The following is a 16,351-nucleotide window of genomic DNA, read 5'->3' as shown; positions in this document are numbered from 1 at the left end:
TAATATATTGTTATGAAAATAGTATTGTTATTTTCTATAATAAAGAATATAAATTATAACAAGCATTTATAGTGCTCTAAAAAGGGACACTTTTATTTACTAGTAAAACAATTTATTTAAAGTTTATTTTTCAAATTTTTTATAATGCAAAATTATTTATTAAATTGTGCTAGTTAATTTCTTTTATTTTTTTAATAGATAATATTGTTAATCTTAAATAATTTTTTATTATTTTTAAGTGTGAATAACTTCTTTCGACATAAACAAGTGATTCTGATATGGTTAATATTATTCTACTAATATATATATATGCATTTGAAAAAATAATATATTATTTTTATATAATGAAGAATGTGAATTGATTTATCACTTTTCAATCTTATAACTTTGTTTAAGATATTTTATTATGAAAATAAATTAAATCCATTTAGATCCAACAAATTATCATGTTTCAAATATTTAAGCATTTTTCTTTCAAAACAATATAATGTAATGACTTTAATTTTTTAACACTAAATCAAAAATATCTTTATATATTTTATATTTCTCAAATCTAATTTGAAGTGTAGTAATTTTTTTATCTAAAATACATAAAAATGTAATCAATTTTAGATGATTCTTGAATAGATTTTACAAATACATTTGCTATTTATAATTTTTTTATTTAAAAAATAGGATAGGTGACTCTTATCTCAAATACATTTGTATAATTTTATATAATATATTATTTTGAGAATATCGTTTTTTTTATTTTGTAATAAAGAATATAAATCACAACAAGCATTTATAGTGCTCGGGCTTTAAGGAATATGAAATATCTACATACTGTAATACAAAATACATACATTTGCTAATTTTTTAACTTATATTTGGAGTAGAGTCATGTACGATTGAATGATAGTTTTGCATCCTTAATTTTTTTTTTATAATTTTTGTTTTGATTTCACCTGCTAACAAATTTATCAACTCATTTTATATATTATATGTCAAAGGTTGTGAATTTCATCATCTTTAATTCTAAGAATATGTTCTTGCATAGCTGGATTAAATGTTGTAATCATTTCGTTTAGATTCAAAAAATTTCATTAGCTTCTTGATGAATTTCATTGTTTTCACAGAAAGCTAAATTATTTTTACTAAGAGTTTTAGCAACTACAACAATTCCTAACAACATTTTTCTCTCAATCTCTATGTATTTGATCTTGAACATATTAGTCTATTGTTTTATTTTTTACAAATCTTATTTCCAAATCAATCCATGCATTATTTTAACAATATGTTCATTTGTTATTTCATGACTCTTCAACTGAACACTAAGATGTCTCCAATCTTTACTATACCTTTTAGTTTATTTGTAAAAGAAACAACATTGAATAATTTTGAAGCAAACACAAAAGACTTTATCCAAATCTCTAGACTAAATTATGTAATATGAAGAAAAATACCTAGCATATTTATCTCTTGGGAAATGTATATAGTGATGTTAATATAACCTTTTTTTCCTAATAAATGTCTCAACTTTGTATCAATATTCTTTTATTGGCTTGCATCATATATATTTTTAAGAGTATAGTTATCATTTAACTCTTCCTCACTATATATCACCAGTTTCAAAATCAAAATTTTTCCCATACTAACTACTTTTTCTCTATTGTTGTTATAACCTATTATTCAACTCTTTTTTTTTTGCTTTTTTTTTTCTAATAATTTTAATTGGCACATTCGTGACTAATTATTCCCTACAAAATTATAAAAATTTTCAAGTATTTTCTATAATTTTTTTTTTATGAAAAACACATTCTCATTGGATCTCTTATGGATCAATGTTAGTATCCTATTATGTTTTATGTGCGTGAATGTGTGAGAATCATGAATCTTAAGATTCTATAATAGTTTTCTATAATAAATTATTATTGCATGAAAACTACAAAATATCAAGCCAAGAAACCACAAACATCCTAAAACCCTAATAGAAGTTAGAGAAGTTTACGCATGGCTACAAGCCCTCATGGTTCAATGTTCCTTCAAAGTTCCAAGGTTTTACAATGCACCACCCACGAATAAGATAAAAAATTTACTAGAGTTATATGCCAGAAGAAAAAGGGAAATTGCTCTCAACGAAAACCAAAAACTGTTAGAATTAATTGAACAATTAATTTTATTGTGACTCATTTGAAATATTATGATTGGCCAATTTAGATTTAATAAAATATATAGACCTATTGGTTATCGTGAGAAGTTATAATAAAATAAAATAAAGAGAAAAACAAAGTTCGACCCAACTTGATGGACGTTGGTTTATAAAAGGATTAGGGTTTTGTCTCTCATCTATCGGTAAATTCGTCAATAAAAAAATTTAAATTATCGACAAATTTTAAGTTATGTAAGTACCGACGAAATAATTCGTCGGCAATACAAATTTAGGCGGGAAATTTTCTGCTCCTTTTACGGATGGATTTATTCATCGATAAATTGTCGATAAAAAAACTTAAATTATGGACAAATTTTACCAATAGATTTTAAGTTATGTAAGTACGACAGATTTTATCGACGAAATAATTCGTCAACAAATACAAATTTGGGTGGGAAATTTCCCGTTTCTTTTACCGACGGATTTATCCGTCGATAAATTCATCGGTAAAACAAATTTAAATTACCAACAGATTTACCAACGAATTTTTCCATTGATAAATGAAATTTTTTTTACGAATGAAAAAATTCGTTGACAATTCAACTTTACCGACTAAAACATATTTGTCGGTAAAATTCTGCCAGTAATTCCATTATTTTTTGTAGTGCTTATTTGTGGGTGGTGCATTGTAAAACCATGGAACTTTGAAGGAACGTTGAACCATGTGGGGTTGTAGCCATGCGTAAACTTCTGTAACTTCTATGAGGGTTTTAGGATGTTTGTGGTATCTTGGATTTATGATGTACACAACCTTGTTTTCTTTCTCTTCACAAAATCACAATCAATTGTTGTTTTTCTCTCCCTTTGAAATAGTTGTAGTTAGCTTTGGTCTCGTGAATGGTTTCATTGTTCACGTTAGTTTTGGGTCAATCTTTAGTGATAGGACGGGTAGTAGCATGTGGGTCAGCCTTGGGTTGTGTTTCTTCTTATTAGTAGCCTTAGTGGGTTCCTTTATTGCTCCACATACATACTAGTTTTTTTCTCTCACGCTTTGTGTGCATACGCATCTAAAAGCATGATTTTCCTTTCTTCCAAAACTTAGGACGTAAACCCCACACGTAAAGACATAACAAATTTAGGTTAGACTTTATGCTATTTATTTTACTTGGAGGGACCTATGGTTGCATGTGATTTTGTTTCCTTTTCCTTTAGTGCAATTTCACTTTCATGTTTTACGTTTTGGGTTGTAGGGCCATTCTTCCATAGCATATATTTTCTCTATATTATGTTTAGGTGGTTGTAGGAGACATGGTCCCACATAGTGAATTTACTTCTCTTTTTCTTAGCTTTGTCTTTTAATTACCACATGTAAGTTTAACTTTCTTTCCTAAGTTTTTGGTGGCTTTTCTTTCAAAATTGTTTGTGGTCTACATAGTATAGTCTTTCTTGATGTCACGTTAAAAAGAGGGTGTTACCTTTTAGACCTTTAGATTAATGCATTAAAGGATTTGATGGGATAGGGTTTGATTGCCTAGGGTATATGAGGGAGAATAACCATGAGTGGTTCAGGATTTGGTGAAAGCAAAGAATGGGTTGATACATTGGCATGTTTGAAGTGTATTTAAGTGAATGGTTTTGTTTAGAGTTGTCAAAATGGATAATCTGGCCCAACCCAGTTTGACCCATTACGGGTTGATCATTTAGTGGGCCAACCCAACCCAACTCACTTATTAGCGAGCCAAACAAATTTGAACCCGACCTGGTCCACCACGGGTTGGTGGGTTAAACGAGTTGGCTCATGGGTTCACTTAATTAAAAAAATACAATTTTTTATTTATTTTTAGTCAAAACTAAATTATAATTCTAATTAAAATCTAAATAAACTTTAATACAATCCAAATACAAACCAAAATCACAAAAATACAAATTATCTGTGTTGGCTAAAATAAACAAACTAACATGACCCAAATGCAAAGCCTAACTTAACAAAAAACACTTGTGTGATCCTTTATTTACGGGTTGGTGAGTCAACTTGGCTCACCACGGGTTGAACCTAGGTGAGCTGGGTTCTAGGTGAGCCGGGTCAAAAATCAACCTGTATTGAAATTTGTAAAAAAATTTCAACCCAACCAAGTCCAAACTCGTGGTGAGCCGGGTTGGCTCGCGGGTTCCAACCCATTTTGATAGCTCTACTTTTGTTGATATATCTCATGTGTTGATTGGTACATTGATGATTTTGATGGGACATTGTACTACTATATATGTGGACTCTTGGTTCTTTTCTCTTTTCTTTTGGTGTATTTGGGACTAGCTTTTGATTGTTCTTAGGTTTGGCGTGATAGTGTAACTTCGTTTGATCTAACTACCATTGGTTCAATTAGTTGCTTATGTGAATTATGTGTGAAATATGAATTTGGTTTTCGTATGGAACTTTATTATTATGCATGATGGGGTGGTATGCATTATGTTGGCAATCTATAACTTTGATGTGTTTCATGTTGGGAGTGTTTGGCTTCTTAAGTGCTGTGTGAGATTTTCCGTTCCTAGAGACTCAAAGATGACTCTTTCGCTTGTGTGAAGCAGTGAAAAGGGGTTCCCTTCGCCTATGTGAAGCAGTGGAAAAGGATTGGTTTGAGTACTGAACTCTCTCGCCTATGTGTAGTGGGGAGAGGAAAGATGCTTCGCCTTACTTCCTGCTCGTTGTTGAGTATAGTGTTAGGTGTGGTGGGGTAAGGGAGTATAGTGTTAGGTGTGGTGGAGTATAGTTTACTCATAAGTCCTTGAGGAATAAGAGAAATTTGTTTGTTGCTGCAATGGCCAAACGACTAGAACCGTCTGATTCTAGGAAACTAGATGTGTGGTGGGGTAAAAGATGGCAGAAAATCAAAGCTTTATTGTGATTACCATGTTTAAATGTTTTACTTGGATATGATGTTGAATATTATTTGCCATGTTTTGTTTTGCTAAAATTCTATTATATATCATTGGTTATGGTTAGCTTACCCCTATTTGTTTGTTTGTGTGTTTGTTGTATATGCAATGATCGGATAACGTGTGTGTTATATAGGAGCAGATGATATTGCATATGCTTTTGGCATGGTGTAGAATGATGAGAGGCTGGGGATGAACTTAGGATTTTATATTCTTTTATTAAGTTATTTTTCCACATAGGTTCAAGACGATGTAAATACCTTTACTTGTGTTCCTTATTTGAAATTTTTTAGACAATTTGAGGTTTTGAACTATGCAATTTACATTAAATTATAAGTTTTTTATTAGTACGTTTTCAACGATAATCATTTACCACCAAAAGTGTTCATTTTTTAACTATTTGTGACATCCCAAAATTGGGGTGTTACACCCACAAAGACACTTCATACCATAAACATGTCCAAAAACATTCCTTGAGATTATAAGGACGCAGATTAAGCACAAAATTCCACAGAATCCAACCAAATAGAGAGAACAGACCAAGTCCGCTCGCATGAGTCTCATGGCGGGCCAAGAACACTGCTAGACGGTTTTTTAGCAGAACCCCAAAAACACAAAAACAGTGAAAATAAAAGCAGACAAGAGGCAACTACGTATAAACACATCACACAATTACATATATTAATATTAAAACACGAATTGAAGCTCCCCTAACCTAGAATTCCTGCTCCCAACGTGCTCCTAGAGTGTTCCTTCTTACTTATCACGTGATTTCCCTTTGCCTCTACTAGAAGAACTCCCACAAGCCCTCAATGCTCTACTTAGGTTAGATTACGTGCTTTAAAAATTCTCACCAACCCTACTAGCTATATCACACACCTTTTGTTTTCCCTTTCCTAATTCACTCCCTCATCTCACTTTTCAACCTAATAAAATTGATTGAATAAAAAAAACGAAAATTAAAACCACAAGGTTAATGGCCATCAAATGCATTTAACATGGTGATTTCTCAACCCTTCTAGCTTCTTTTGTATGACGGCTAGGGTTTTTTTAGCATCTCCCATCATGGCCAAAATAATCCAAACGCAAAAAAAGAGAGACTATTTTGTGCTAGTCAAGGTTCAAACTCATATCCACCCAATTACCAAGCAATACCAAGCATATGCGCAACCATCAAGCCATTACATGTTTATGACATTTCATGCACACATATAATTGTAACACCATGCCACATGTTCATGCATGCACACAAAATAAATCAAATAATTCAAATATCACACTAATGGCACATATAGGACTCAAACACAAGTCCTCTCAACACCACCTAACACACTCAACCACTTGAGCTACCATTGCTCCTTGTTATAACTCTCCGCATTAATTACTATAGAGATCCCTTCAATTGCATTTATATTAAATAAATATTTAATTAATTAATTAATTATCCTAGGTCTTACAAAGTATATCTAATCTTGTGAGATGAGTGAGCCAAAAAAGTTGAGACGCATGGCACTTACACATTGTTGATTATACTTTTTAGCAGTGAGTCTTCCTTCTCTTGAAAAACAAAGTTCTTTTATAACCCAGCCACATTACAAGCCCAAAAGACCTTAGTGATCTTTTCCAATCATGTGTACATAGTTGTTAGGAATGAAAATACAAAGCCAAGTGGACAATTGCAAAGGATGCTAAGAGACCACTTGGGAGGATACAATTCTACACTTAAACAGAAAATCATTTGGGAGAACCTGTGTTTGATCTTTAGCTTTGAAAACTGAATTGCATTTGTGTCAAACTGATTTCATTGGTTCCAATTCAAGTACTTGATTGCATTTCTCTTATCTTTTCGATAAAGTGTGAACTATAAATTCCTAAACCAACCATTATCAAATCTTTTTGAACCCATTTTGTCGAACTGTTTCAAGCTTCGCTTGACAAGCAAAGAATTAAAGTTGGGGCATATGATAAGTGTCAATTATTAGTTAAATTGCATATCATTTAGACATTTATCTTGCACTAAATCAATGTAAAAATCATTAGAGTTGCCCTAATTTTACATAATTATAGAATGAGGTGATGAGAAAATAGAAAAAATGGAATTTAATACATTCTGTGTTTTTTACAGGTAAAATGAAGTCAATTATAAAGTTGGTGTTGAGCCCCAAAAGTTGCAGCTCAAGCCAAAAGATGAACTGAGAAAGTTAAATTTTAAGTCTGCGGTTGAGCAACGAAATTTGGCGCTTAAGCCACATTTTAAGAAAACTTCACTACAATGAAACGTGAAGCTCCAAATTTGAAGCTTATCACGAAAAGGAAACCTCCAATGCTGAATTACAAAAGATGAACGCCCAAGTTTGGGAAGAAACCCGCTTTGGAAGGAAACTTCCATGGCTAAACTTCAAGATTTGGAAGTTAGAGCAGCACTTTAAAATCTATAAATACAAGACGTAACCCCTGTTATTTTCATGCTGATTTTGGATGCCAACTTAAATATTAGTTCTATAATATATTCTAAAGAGAGATACACTTATATTAGTATAGTTCGTAGTAAATATATTGTAAGGCTATGGAAGGAAGGATGCTTCTCCATGTTCATCTTGTATTCATCATTATGAGCAGCTAACTCCCCCATAGTTGGGATTAAATGTAACTTTTAAAGTCTCTGTATTGCACTTGACTATATATCTATTGTGTTCTTGTTTTATATGTTGGTTACTTGGTTTGTATTTCACTCTGTGGTGATTTGGCCAATCATCGCACCTCATCATCACTAGATGCAAAGACATCTGATCTAATGTTTAGATCCAATCAAGTAACCTGACCCTTGGCATATACCCAGTGGCGGATCTTGACAAAAAATGTTGGAGGGGCTTAAGTAATATAATTTTGAGATTATTAAATTCGATCATTAGTATAATGTTTTAAGAAATGAATTCTCTAACTGAATTGATAATTAGTCTAATGCTTCAAAATATGTGAAGAAATAGAGTTTATCTTCTTTTCATCAATAGTTTCTTTTTTATCACTTTTAAAAAATGAATTTATTCTTTTATTTTTTATCGATATACTTTTCTTTTGTAAATGACATTAAAAGATAATTTATCATAGTATTTTTTTATAATTGAGACACATAATTATTAAAAAAAAATATTATAATCAAGTCATAATTAAAAATCAATCATGAAAAAACACATAATACATTATTTCTTTTTCTTCTATATTCATAAAAAAAATGAATATACAAAAAAACTCATGAGATAAAAAATAATATTTTTCGTTATTGAGACAAGAGACAAAAAAGGGATGTGATAAATGACAAATGAGAGCAAAAATAATGAGTTTGTTTCTAACTTTTTTTTCTTCAAGAACAGAAAGAAAACATATGAGAGTAAGAAATGATTATAATATTAGAGTGAGAAATTATTACAATTTATGAAGAACTAAAAGATAATGAGAAAGAAAATAAAAATTATCTTAAAAAATATTTGGCTTAATTACTCTTTTGATTCATGTTTTGGTTTAAAAATGTTAAATTGATCCTCTAGTTTTTAGTTTTAATTTGGTCCCAATTATTGAAAAATTGATACAATTTGATCTTTTACTATAAATTTCGTTAAATTTTTTAAAACAAATCAATGACTTTTTTTTTTATTAAAATTGAAACTCTTAATATATGGTTTGCTTTGTTGGTGTAATTAACATTATTGTAGGATCAATTTTTGAGAAAGAGAGGAACCAAAATAAAATTAAACCTAAATATTTCTATTCTTTATTATATTTAATTTTATGTTTTATTATCTATTAACACTAAATTTTGTACTTTATAAAATAAATAGAAAAATACAAAATTTAATTTTCATCAATTTTTAAAATATACTACCTACAATTTAATAAATTTTAAATATATATATATATATATATATATATATACATATATATATATATATATTATAAATTAAAAAAAAAATTGGGGGGGCCGGGGCACCTCCCTGCCCCATTAAAATCCGCCACTGCATATACCAAACATAGATATGCGGACTCAGTTGGTGTAAAGAGTCTTGTTCTCAAAGTAAGGGTTCCTTCACTAAATTGGGAAATCCTATGTTTAACATCCTTAGGTTCTAACACACAAACATGTGGTAAGTTCTACAAATAAGCATACTTCTATGAACAAACAGTAAGATAAAGAACTTAATATATAGATAATTAAAGAACTTAATATATAGATAATTAAAGGACAATACACTTGAAATTAAGAGGCTAAGTTTAATCCCAACGTCCATCTCCTCTTTCGTTTATTTAGTTTATCCTTATCAATATAAAAACCAAACATCTCCTGTTTAATTGTATTGGAAAAGTTGAACCCTAATTGGCGTCTCAACGGTGAAATATATTTGATTGTCCTCCTTGAAAGTAATAAGTATAAACTTTTTTGTCTAGCAGATTGGCGTCTTTTGGCTATTACCTGAACTTTGAATTTTGTAAAGTCTTATGCACGAAGATTTAAACTATCTGGAAAGTGTAAAATAGAATATTTTAATGTGGTTGCAACTTCAAATTCATTTACAAAAGTAACAGAAATAGCAGAATAGGCATCTCCTTGCCATGCTTTTGAAATGAGAACACTGCAAGGACTTAAAATGAAAAGGCACATCACATCACTCAGCAATGCAAACTTTATATTGATGGATCATATTATGTGATACTAAATAATATAGTAATATACGATCAAATATATAAAAAACTGAACTAAAATAGGAGGGATGCACCTAACCTTTGTAGTAGTGCAAAACAAAGATGATGCTTAAGAGCCGCAGTAGCAAGCCGCTGCAGTTGGCCCTCTCCCTTAAAAAATAAATTTAATATCGTGTGGACCAATGATCCACATATCAGATATTAAATTGATAAGAACAGATACTACACTTGATCTTAGCCAAAAGGCCGAGAAAGGTATGCTTTAAACTCACCAAATGTTGAACTTTTATATTCTGACTTTCAGGTTGTTGTCAGAGTCCTCACCGATGTGGGATTTGTCACTTAATTGATATGTTCCAGACGTTGTTCAACCATTATATTGTTCCCATGTAGCTTACATTAGATTTTCTTCTCAGTTTAGTCAAGCTTTTTTTTTTTTTTTTTTCACACGAAGTTTACTTTTAATATATCATCATTAGATTTTCTTCTATAACTCTTTACAATTGGTCCTAACCAAGGACTGCTTTGGAAAACACAATTCATATTCATACTAACACCTTATCAATAAAATAACTTTCGAAAATGAAAAAGTTTGAGAACAAGGTTTAGCTATGCTATTGAATATTTTAGATAAAAACTTGTATTATTTTAAATAAATCTAATTATATGTATACTTGTGATATATATATATATATATATATATATATATATATATATATATATATATATATATATATATATATTATTGTGAGATGTTTTTTCTCTTAGTGGAAGGGTATATGTATTGTTAGATGTTTTGACATTAAACTCCATGTTTATCTCATTATAGTTAAGAATCCGTAGGACTAATTTTTTTAAGAGTGTTTTTTTTCATTCAAAAAGGTTTTGAAAGAAATAAATATTCGAAGAAGTTATAAAATTTTAATAAAGAAATAGTAAATATGGGAAGTTTTTTTTTTAATATTATCATTTTGTTTACTAAATAGTGTAAATATTAAATACAGCCTTAGGTTTTTAACTCCTAATCCCTCAAATTCTTTTGGTTTGTGTTCTAACCAAAAGGTTCAGAGTTTGATCAACTAGAGCACTCTTGTACCTCTCCTTCCTCAGGGTTCTGTTTTATGTCCATCTTTTCGACTCCTTGGATTCTTTTCTTCTTCAATGCTTATCAATTTTTTCTATTTAATTCATGTATTTTGTCATGTTTTGGACAATTACTCGAGTTATCAACATTTAACTCCTCATTTACTACCTCACACTTCTATCTTAGCAATCCCACTAGTATTGGTCTAATCGGCCTTGGGCCTAGCAACTAGATCGGCCTTGTAGTAGTTAAAGACATCAGACTTTGGATAGCTAAATACCATATTAGACTTTGGGCAGTTAAAATTGTGGTTCTGCAAATCATCCTTTTAAATAATTAATTCATGGTCGATCTCCTTGATTTTCCTACAGTTGATCTTTATAAGGCTAAGTACTAAGGTTGATCTTCCCGTGGTCGACCTCTATAGCCAATTTTTCTAAGGACGATCTCCTTAAGACCGAGTACTATAACCTTCCTATGCTCGACCTTTGTGTACAACCCTGAGGTCAATCTCCTTGAGGCTAAGCTCATTTCAGTTGAGCTTTGTGGCCAACCTCCTTAAGGTTGAGAATTGACTACGATTGATCTCCCTAAAGTAGAACTAAGAAAATGGAGCGCATGATGATTTTGGCGAATAGATCATGGTGAGAAATGGAAGCAAGAGTACGAATCAAAGCGAAAACAAAATGACCAAGAAGATGTACTAATCAACACAAAACTCTTCTAAGACAAGTAGTAAATTTAAGGCATAGCCTTGCAAGGTGGAATAACAGTTGAAAATGAAGTAATTAGGGTTGGTAGTGTCGACTCCCATATTGATCTCTATTAGGGAGAAATCATTTCATAAATCGGACGCAAAGAGGAGTTTGTGGTGGTTGCTTGGTTGTTGGAAGCCACACTCTTCTTCTAGAAAATCTTACCTAATCTCGACATGGTGTGCCATGGGAAGCAAAAGCGTGGAAGATGTCAAGGCGACGAGTTTGAAAATGACGAGTAAGAGAGAGAGAGAGAGAGTCGATTAGCAACACATGACAAGAGGGTGATGCCTTGAAAAATAAAAATTTTAGGTGTCAGGAAGTGTTTTACTGAAGCCCTACGGTAGGCGCCAAAATATTCTAGCCAAAAGGTTTAGAGTCCAATCAGCTAGAGCACTCAAAGTGTCTTGTCCCTCTTCTCCCTCAAGGTTCTCCTTAATGCCCATCTTTCCGACCCCTTGGATTCTCCTTCTCTTCAATGCTCATAAAATTTCTCTATTTAATTCATGTCTTTTGTCATGTCTTAGACAATTACCTGAGTAATCAGCATTAAACTTCTCATTTACTATCTCATACTCCTGTCTTAGCAATCCCACTAGTATTGGTCTAACAACTAGATCGACCTTGACCCTAACAACTAGATCGGCCTTTTGATACCCTTTTGGAAGTTAAACCAGATCAGACGTTGGGAAATTAAAGACCAAATCAGTATTTGGGCAATTAAAAACCATATCGGCCTTTGAGCAATTAAAGAACAGATCGACACTAACACCACAGTTTGCAAATACTATCCCACTTAACACATTCAATCTTCCTACCTTCACATTCTCATCCCCATAAAAAAATCTCTTTGAATCCTCTCAATTTCTTTTTCGACAGATTTTGGTAATTTAAAAGTGATGACAAATTAAAGCAAGCAAGTTCTATCTGAAAAAGATAAGTGTTTACCTTTCCATTTGGCTTATCTCTACCTTATTTTCTCAACTACACCTTTCCACATGCCTTTATTTTCATAACACGATGTTAATTAACATGATCATTTAAAAGTATATTTGAGGTAATAAGCTGATATGTAAATTTATTTGGATCTTAGTTATTTATTTCTCCATCTTACAAAATTGTGATGTAAATGAGTTTAAGACTGATTATGATTGTTCTAGCCAAAAGGTACTGAGATCGATCACCTAGAAACACCATGGGGCCCTTTTGTCTTCCCATTTTGGATGTTTCAATGTCTTTGTGTCTTTATCTTACGATTTTTCAATTCCATAACGTCATGCCTCCTTTGATGAACATTAATTCTAATAATGGCCATGTCATTCGCTTATGTCCCCACGAGTCCTATTTGTAATGCCGCTTGGCAGGACTGGCCATTGGGCCAATGGCAAATCGGGCATTGGACCTATAACCATACAACCCCTCAAGCATTAACTTCTAGGGGTGCCTTAATCTGGCCATGCCTTAAACAGTTATCTGAGTTATGAGCTTTAATCTCCTCATTTACTATCTCATACGCCTCCTTACATGTAGGATAACTACACATATTTGGAAATTGTTTGATTTTGCGATTTTTGGAGAGGGATATCTTTTGAGTATCATAAGTACAAAGATACATTTTTGTCAATTTTAACACGTGTTTAAATAATTTTTTGACAATTTGATGTGAAAAATGTTATTGTCAAATATTGTTGGGTTATAAGTTTTTGGTTGGTATTGTGGTTATCAGGAAATCTTTGTGGATTTAAATTTTTGCGGGTGGTATTTGCTTTTGTTTGGTCTTGGGAGAGAGTCCATGAGGTGGGTATCGTTTGTTTCTTCATCTTTTTCCTCTTCTATTTATGTATTGCTGACTAAAAGAAAATACATAAATAATTATTTATGGGTCTCTTTAAAAATGATTTATTAGAGAAAAACAACAATAATAAGATATAAGTCCAATGCGTATAGAAGTTTGACACTATCTTCAATCCAAAGTTAAGATAATAAATTTACGAATTTTATTCTTTATATATTGTTTAATGTTCTTATGTTCAATCAATCTAAAATTTAAATTCTCCTACAAAACAAACAACAACTAACATTTGGCAATAAAAATAATAATATAAGATTTAAACTCATAGTTAAATTTTAACTGTAATCTTGAACATGATATTAAATAACTCACTTAGGAAACACCCTTATTCTGGAAAAGTATTCTCTGTCACTATATGTAGGTGGAAGAAGATGATCAACCACTCACTCCCCTATTTTAAAAGTCGATCTTTAAAGAGACTTCGTTGTTCATCTTCAACCTCGCCATTGCCCTATAATTGCATACAACTCCTCTCACGTTAGCGATGTGATGCCACGGGGTGGAAAGTTTTACATTTCCAGAATCATTTACAAACTCCCATATTTTTAAAATATTTAGTATCTCCTTCTAACATCACACATCATTTTTGTTTTGTTACATTACACATCCCTTTAAAGAAAATGATTGTAATGATGACAAAAAAATTTAAGTTTGTGCAAGTTGTTTGATAATACCTCGTACAAGTGTAATTTACTCTACTTGAGTAATAATCTAGCGAAATTGTCTCTCAGAAATTTTCAAACTTGATTTTAGGTTATCTTGTTTTGTTAATCTATTGTTCAACTACATGCATGTGTTTTATACTACCTTTCCTCTTTGTAGTAGACAAAGACCCGTTGTCATCGCCTAGTAAAACTCCACGTTGCACCATGATTAAGCATACAGTATCATGATTAATCTCTTATTTTAAGCATAAAACCATTCCCATTTATCCTAATTATATACGTTTCCCTTCCCAGGTAGCACAACCCTATGGTCGGAGATTATATAATCCAAGTCAATACTTATAACTGTAAACCTATGGCAAGAAAAAGTTGACCAGCATTGATTATTGCACGTGCCACTGCACTGCGCATATAATTAGCTAGAACGTCTTTATGTATAAATAACTGCTGATGGATCAAGAACAGATTTATTGGAAAAACACAGTATCAACGAGAACTTCATTCATTTTAACGGGACATGTTTGTTTGAATTTCAGCCTATTGGTCTTCAAGACAAACTTTCGATTCTAACTGATGAATCTTACCAGGAAATTCATCGTATAGGAACACAACATCATAATATATAAGTCTAATTCATATAATCGATGAGAGATTTAAATATTGTTTATTAAATATGCTGAATTTTTTTTTTATACAATCACAAACATTTGATAAAGAAATGTTGAAAATTGTTTACTGTAACATCTCTACAATGTGTTATGAGCCATTGTATCCATCACCTGGTATTTTCTTTATGTTCATAGAAAGAAAAAAAAAAGTGATAAAACAAATCCATAGTTATCTGTATCTAATATAATAGTTCGGCTTAATTAAAGTTAAAGCTAATCTGATCTGTGATACAAATCACGTTATAAAATTATATTATAGTCTGTTGCTGTTCTTCATTGCTGGTGCAACAAATGCACGTGAAGAGAAGAAAAAGATCATGTGCATCCCATGATGTCAGAAGCACTTCTCTATATAAACAACATTTCCTTTGCCATTTCATTCAACCAAAACTCTGCGTTTGAGATTGAAGAACTCATACTCTTCAATATCACAGTCAAAACCAAAAACAAATCAAGACCACCCTGTTATGGCACACCTGAACCAGCCATTCACAGTTACTTTCCTTTGTATCCTTTTATCTCTTGCTGCAGTTGATCCATCTTTGGCTCTGCATAAACCCTCAAACCAAAACCAAACAATGGCTTACATAGAGTCCTCTTGCCAAGGAACAAGGTTCCCTGATCTGTGTATACGTTGCCTAGCCAGATTTTCAAATTCCATCATTGATGGCCCTCAGCACTTGGCCCATCTTGCCCTTTCGGTGAGCCTCTTAAGGGCACTAAAAACTAGGGCATACTTGGCAAAAGTGGCAAAGGAACTTGAAGAGTTCAAGAAGGATAGAGTGTACCTTACTGTGCAAGATTGTGTGACCCAACTCAGTGATAGTGTTGACCAACTTTGCCAAGCCATCAAAGAACTTCGCAGGATGAACAAAAGCAGCATCATAGATGACAACTTCTTGTGGCACATAAGCAACGTTGAGACATGGGTAAGCACTGCCTTAACAGATGCTAGCTATTGTGTTCAATCTTTCCCTGGAAAAAGGATGAGTAAGAGGACTGCTACTATAAAGTTTAAGGCACAAAATGTTGCAGAGGTCACTAGTAATGCTCTGAATTTATTTCACAGATATGCTTCTAGTTACCATGTAGCAGCTGGAACCACCATCAAACCCTAATTAACATATGCTACTATTTTTTTATCAGTCACATAACATATGCTACTTAATCTCTTGTTTAGTCATGCGAATGTCACATGGTTTGTTTTCTTTAGGTTGGTTGACATGAATTGTCCTTAGCCAAGAATAATATGCATATGGACGTGTAAGTCAATGTATTCATTGCAATGAGGTTAAAACAAGTTTTGTTTGTTATACAATTTAATTGATTATTCAATGTAATTGCGACTGTTACAAGTCAGAAATAAAAGTTTTTAGTTTTTCTTTTATTTATCATAGTGATATAAAATATTTCAAAAAGTTTTGTTGATATATAATTAATCTTCACAAATATTTTGATTTACTATTTTTATTGTTGATAATGATCCTAATATTGAATAATAGTTTTGATGATGTAAATAATTGTAAAAAGTTCGGAATCCTTAGTGATATTTAAATATTTGGCTTGCTTT

The 16,351-nt window shown here is 31.7% G+C and overlaps 1 non-coding gene and 1 pseudogene across 1 annotated transcript; one reads left to right on the top strand and one right to left on the bottom strand.

Moving 5' to 3' along the window:
* Window positions 1–9,820: 9,820 nt before the first annotated feature.
* LOC114180018 (U2 spliceosomal RNA) lies at window positions 9,821–10,016 on the bottom strand. The gene has a single exon (XR_003603595.2). It is a non-coding gene; the product is annotated as a U2 spliceosomal RNA (small nuclear RNA).
* Window positions 10,017–15,179: 5,163 nt separating this feature from the next.
* Window positions 15,180–16,168, top strand: LOC114179837 (pectinesterase inhibitor 9 pseudogene; annotated as a pseudogene).
* Window positions 16,169–16,351: the final 183 nt, after the last annotated feature.

This window comes from Vigna unguiculata, chromosome 3 (assembly GCF_037176805.1).
Source record: "Vigna unguiculata cultivar grain cowpea cultivar isolate G323 ecotype 2 chromosome 3, ASM3717680v1, whole genome shotgun sequence".
In the NCBI taxonomy this organism is placed as follows: Eukaryota; Viridiplantae; Streptophyta; class Magnoliopsida; order Fabales; family Fabaceae; genus Vigna; species Vigna unguiculata.
This window is presented reverse-complemented; position numbering and strand designations above follow the sequence as displayed.